General features: G+C 41.9%; 1 non-coding gene and 1 pseudogene across 1 annotated transcript; one reads left to right on the top strand and one right to left on the bottom strand.

The window, feature by feature from the left end:
* The first annotated feature begins 253 nt into the window (after window positions 1–253).
* TRNAC-GCA lies at window positions 254–325 on the top strand. Its single transcript has one exon. It is a non-coding gene; the product is annotated as a tRNA-Cys (tRNA).
* Window positions 326–2,946: 2,621 nt separating this feature from the next.
* LOC101646736 lies at window positions 2,947–4,109 on the bottom strand (annotated as a pseudogene).
* Window positions 4,110–6,701: the final 2,592 nt, after the last annotated feature.

Below are 6,701 nucleotides of genomic sequence, written 5' to 3' on the forward strand. Positions count from 1 at the left end.
TTGTTTTGAAGACACCGACTGGCTAGGCCTCAACCCAAAGGGTGATGGACAAGGGACTGGTGTTGCCCAGGCAGTTTCTTTGACCTCCTCCCTGTTGATGGTTACAGTGGCCATGGGACCTGGAAAATCATAGAGCTGGGAGAAGGTTTCTACTCGTGAGTCAGCAAGTCCCAGAGGAAAGCAACAATTAATACCACAAAGCTGAGTGCTACCCACAAATGAAAGGCATTTATTAGGCCACATTGGTATGCCAGGGGGTGTAGCTCAGGGGTAGAGCATTTGACTGCAGATCAAGAGGTCCCTGGTTCAAATCCAGGCGCCCCCTTATTTATGTGCCATTTTGAGAGCTAGTTATATCATATACTCCCTACCTGGACCTTCAGTGAAGGTTTAGAAGCCGCTAACCTCCCAGGTTGGGGTTTTAAAGAACGAGCCAACAGAGCTTCCCTCTCCAGACTGAGTGCACAAGGGGAGCCACAATGACTGTCCCTCTGCATGTGCTTCTCATCTCTCAGCCATGTCCTCATCTCATCCACAAAGGCCACCCTCCTGGTGTCTCAGGGCTCCTGCACCAAGATACTACAGCAAGTGACTATAAAGAACAGCAATGGACTTCCAGGAAGATGGTGCTGAGGTAAAGGGTATCACATTGGGAGCTCCATGTGTGACTGCTGGGTTTGGGGATTGGGAGACTGAGGGGCGGGGCAGTCCTAGGACATGTGATCAGGCCTCGCAGCACTCCAGGGCTCTGCTCTGGCCCATGGGTCAACCTTTCTCGTGGTTCTGGTCTGCCCTGCCTCCCCAACCACACGTCCGAGTTGCACCTGATACCCTGGCCACCAGCATGCAGTACTCTCACTGCCTACATTGCAAGGCTGCAGTGTGCTCCAATGCCAAGCTTGCACTGCCTGAAAGCCTGAGTGGTCCGAGGAGCCAGGCAGCTCAGCCCATGCAGCCTGTGGAGTGCTCTGACTCCAGCCTGCGCCCCTCGCAGAGCCTGAGTGGCCTGCAGATCCAGCAGGCCCAGTCTGTGCCACCTGTGATACTTGTGCCATCACCTGCCCATGCTGCTTGCTAAACCGGAGCTTCCCGCAGACCCAGCCAGCCCAGCCCAAACAGCCCATGCCACTGGTGCCACCCAGAGCTCACGGCCATGGCTAGTCCCACATCTGTGCCAGCACTGCCTGTGAAACCTGAGCAGTCCATGGAAGGCACCCCTGGCCACTGTTGCCTAAACTGACCACATAGCCGGAGCAGCCAACAACTTGCGGCAACGACCCACCTTGCCACTCCCATTTGGGAAACCTGAGCATCTGCTGCTCGCAGACCCAGTCACCCAGTCCACACTGCAGCACTGTTCTTGCCATGCTTGGATCTGGCCAGCTCTATCCCCTGAGCCATACACATGCAACGAACCACCAAAATGTCACGCATACAGCAGCCCACATAATCTGTCACTAAAAGAAAGCAAGAGAAACAAATTTCAATATCTGAACCTAAACTTAGCAACATACATAGAAGAGGTATACTTAGAGCTGCCACAGAAAGAAATCTTCAAAATACTTCTTAGAGTCATATAGGATATGAAGGTGTCAATACAGGAAAAGGATGAAAAAATAGAGAGGATAGAGTCCACATACTGCAGGGAAATACAAGAGTTAAGGTATGTTGCAGTAGAAATGAAGAAAATGGTAAAACACCTCACTGATGGGTTGGAAGAAGTGGAGAACCAAATCAGTGACCTCGAAGATATCCAAGCAGAATACAGCAAACAGGAAAGACACTCAAACAAGATAAGTGAGGAGGCTGAAGAAAAACCTGAAAACAATGAGAGATACTATAAAGAGAAACAACAACCGAATAATTGGGATACTGGAGCAAAGTGTAATGAAGAAACCAACAGTTAAAATCACAAGGGAATTCCTGGGGGGGAAAAGTTCCCCAAATATAGTAAAGGAGGATCAGACAATCATCCAGGAAGCAGAGAGGACACCAATTAGAGGGAATCCCAAGAGAAACAACTAAGGGATATAGTAGTCAAAATATCCAAATTTGAGGAAAAGGAAAAAAATCATAAGAGCAGCGAGAGAGAAAAATGCAGCCACCTACAAGGGTAACCTTATAAGAATTTGCTCAGTCTTAGCAGAAACCATGAAGAGGAGAAGAGAATTGTAGCCCAAGAATCCTCTATCCTGCCAAACTGTCCATAAAAATGGAAGGTGAAATAAAAAGTTTTCTTGGATAATGAGGACTTCAAAGAATATGTAAAAACACAACAAAACAGCACTTAAAAAATCACAACTCAACATCCACAGAACACAAACATGAGACCACTGCATAGGCATCGCACTGAGAGCAACACCCAAGACTTCCTTGACCCAATAGAGAACAGAAGGCAACAATGAATCCTCCACACATACATAACATACAATAAAGGAAGGAGGTAGGAAAATATCTGTTACAGAGGGTATGAGATGATAGTAAACAATCCACAGATGGATGTAATTACTCTGAATGTCAATGATCTGAACTCACCCACTAATTGACAAAGAGTAGCAGACTGGATTAAGAAACACAATCCATCAATCTGTTGTCTGCAAGGGGCACATCTCAAATTCACAAACAAAAATAGGTTGAGGGTCAAAGGATGGTGAAAAGTTTAACAAGTGAATGGCAATCTTAAAAAAAACAGAGTTGTAATTCTTTTTTAAAGTGTTTATTGTATATGCTTATACTGTTTAAGAGGGGAAGCAATTGCAGTGGTATTTCAGAAGCTATACCTTTTTTCAATGGAATATATGCTTATAGATTCTAAATAGTATTTTAAAATATACAAAAGAAAATATTCAACTAAAGATAACTTTTAGTGTAAGTAAAATATCACAAAATATTAAAATTAAAGTCATCATGGGAGTTTTCACAGCAATTGTACAGACATTTTTATCTTTACTCTTGAGCAAGTCGTTCAATGACATGCCGGTAATCTTCCACGAGTTCCTGAAATCTCTCTTCCAGTTGTTCATGTTGCATGCTCATTTCTATTTGGTTCATCAGGTTTGTCAGTTCTTCTGGTCTGAGACATTTTCTCATCTTAGCAAGATCTCTTTGCTTTTCTTATTAATCTTGAACTTCTTTTGTGCGTCTATTGCCATATCTTCATTGAATCCTTGCATTAACTTTTCCCGAGAAAAACAAGGCAAATCTTGACAAAGCTTCACAAGCACAAAGTCTCTTAATTTCACATAACTTTTATTTGGATCTTCCGCTGTAATATCAAGGACTGAAGGAGAGCCAATGTAGTATCTATGAACTGTTTCAAGAAGTTGAGCGCCATGACCTTGACCTTCAAATGGAGTCAATATCAGCATCTGACTTACACGTGGCTGGGTTTTGTCTGGGTACACATAGTAATTATAGACTGTCATGTAGCCTATGGTTGCAAAGAGCATAGCTCCATCCTTATTATACTTCTCAAATATAGAAAGTAGTGCCATCTTTCATCATCCACGTCAATAAAGCTAGCAGTTCCAATAAACCACATCAAAAAGGTCTGGAGCCTTTCATGATATTCTCGAAAGCCTCTACATGTCATGTCAGCCTCGTAAATCTGAAAAGTAAAGTTTTCTCCTCCCGTTGGACTGAGAACAGAGTAGGTATGGAGTAGGGTTCCAAATGGTTTGAAATCAACCTCTTTTTCCAGCAAAGAAAGAAAATCATTTGTGTTTGTGCAAAATCCAGGTGGAATGATCTGTCTAATTTTGCCCTCAACATCATCACCCTCTACACAATCAAAATTCTCATCAACTTTAGAAGCATATTCAACACAGAACATTGTTGACAGGCTACTAGCAATATAGTATAAAAGGATCTTCAAACCCTTGTAACCAAAAGCAGTTTCATCATCCCCAAAGGATTGGTGGGTATATTCAGGAAAGTTCTAATGTCATTCTCAAGATCTTCAGGAAATCAAACTAATTTTAATTCAATTGCTGTGTTGGTATTACATTTGTACTCTGCCAATTTCTTCTCCACCGCACTCTTATATTCAACCAAAAATTTCTCCATAGCACCAAATCCCGCCATTTCCAAGCTGCGAAGACCCACAGCTGAGGAAGGACAAATCAAACCGTGCGCTCCAGAGTTGTAATTCTAATCTCTGACAAAATCAATCTCAAGATGCAGGACCTAACAAGAGATAAAGATGGGCACTACATAATGCTTAAGGGATCAGTAGACAAAGAGTCTATGAGCATAATAAACATACATGCCCAACAAAAGACCCACAGGTTTGTCAACTAAATCCTTTAAGATGAAAAAAGAAATCACAGAATCAATCATAGTAGCCATAAACTCCACACACAACTCAACCTGATAGATATATTCAAAGCTCTCCACCCAACTGCAAAAAAAAAATACACATTTTTTTCAAGTGCGCATGGTACATGTTTGAAGATAAACCACAAGCTCACATACAGTGTCAAGTTTGAATAAATTGAAACATATAGAGATCACGCGGACTTCCTTCTCTGACCACTGTGCCATAAAGCTGGAAATCAACAAGAGAAAGAATAAAATAGCAAAGGCAAGCACATGGACACTAAATAACTTACTTCTCAAAAAGGACTGGGTATTAGCTCAAATGAGAGATGAAATTAGGCAGTTCCTAGAAACCAGTGAAAATGAAAATCCAAAATACCAAAGCCTCTGGGATACAGCAAAGGCAGTTTTCAGAGGACGCTTGATAGCAACAGATGCACATATGAAGAAAGAAGAAAGCCTTATGATCGGTACATTATCACACAGCTTTCAGCATTGGAACAAAGTCAACAGGATAGCCCTTCTAATAGCAAAACAAAAGAAATTATAAAAATCAGAGCAGAGATAAATGAGTGTAAAAACAAAAAGACAATGGGAAAAATCAATGCAGTAAAACGCTGATTCTTTGAAAGGACTAACAGAATTGACAAACCACTACCAAACCTAACAAAAGATGGGAAGGCACACAAGTCAATATCCGATATGAGGGATGAAATGGGAAATTACAACCGACCCCAATGAAATTAAAAGACTAATTACACAGCACTATGAAGGACTTTACTCCAAAGAATTCAACAACTTGGAGGGAATGGATAAATATGTGGAAAAACAATCCCTCCCCAAATTAACTCATATTGACATTGAGAAGTTGAATAGACCCATAACAAGAAGAAATAGATAAGGCTATCAAGGAACTCCCAACTAAAACAAGGCCCAGGCTAACAAGTACTCAGAGAAGAGCTGACCCCAATTCTACACAAGCTCTTCCAGAACAGAGAAAAGGACAGTAAACTCCCAAGCACATTCTATGAAGCTGGTATAACATTGATGCCACAGCCAGGCAAGAATGCCACAAGAATAGAGGACTCAAGGCTAATATTGCTAATGAACATAGATGCAGAAATCCTCAACAAAATCTTGGCCAATAGAACACAAGATAGATAGATAGATAGATAGATAGATAGATAGATAGATAGATAGATAGATATAGATAGATATATTACATCCATCATGATAAAGTAGGATTCATACCAGGGATGCAGGGATGGTTCAACCTCCAAAAAGCCATCAACATTATCCACCACATTAAAAAGAAAAAGGACAAGAATCATATGATAATATCAATAGATGCCCCACCAAACCCTGAGGACAATATTCCTGCTCAGAGCAGCAAATGCACAGAGAAGACTATAGGGCCGGCCCTACCATGAGACACAACATCCCTTACTGACCCATAGTACTACAAGGGACAACACTGGTGGCACCGTGTGGGAATTGTGCCCGATCTGACCTCACCACACAAAATGCTAAGGGCGTGCAAAGGAGCAGCAAGGGGAGCAAAGCAATGAAGTCCCTTGGAAGTACCAAAGACAGACTTTGGGGCCAGGACTTGGCACCCCATCAGACTCGACTGGCAAACATTCCTGAAAGTCAACAAACAGACCTGGAACTATCTATAGGCTTTTTATTTTTTGTGTGTGATTGTTTTTTGTTGTTGTTTTGCTATTATTTGTTATGTTTTGTTTGGCTTTGTCTTGATTTTGTGCTTGCTATTGTCTCTGCATGTCTATCTAGATAAGATAGGTGGGATAAACAATCCAGAGGAGAAAACAATGGAGCTGACGGTTGGGGGGGGTATGGGGGAGGGGGAGGCGGGAGAAAGGAAGTGGGTGTTAACAAACCCAGGGACAAGGGAACAACAAGTGAACTAAAATTGATGGTGAGGAGGGCATAGGATGCCTGGTAGGGTTTGATCGAGGGCGATGTAACCGAGAGGAATTACTGAAACTCAAGGCCAAATATGACAGTGGGACAAGAGGAAAGTAAAATGAAATAGAGAAAAGAACTAGGAGGCAAAGGACATTTATAGAGGTCTAAATATAGGCACGTACATATGTAAATATATTTTCATATAACGATAAGGAAATAGATGTATGTACATATATTTATAGGTTTACTATTAAGGTAGCACATGAACATTGGGCCTCTACTCAAGTACCCTCAGCACAACAACACTTTGTTGTAATAACCTGTAATTCCATGATGCTCACCTTCCCGACACAATCACTGAAGACGAAACGGGTGCATAAGCAAATGTCGTGAAAAAAAGCTGATGGTTCCTAGCTATCAAAAGATATAGCATCTGGGGTCTTAAAGGCTTGAAG

This window comes from Echinops telfairi, unplaced genomic scaffold (assembly GCF_000313985.2).
Source record: "Echinops telfairi isolate 266 unplaced genomic scaffold, ASM31398v2 ScPeMD7_23;HRSCAF=83, whole genome shotgun sequence".
NCBI classification, from domain to species: domain Eukaryota; kingdom Metazoa; phylum Chordata; class Mammalia; order Afrosoricida; family Tenrecidae; genus Echinops; species Echinops telfairi.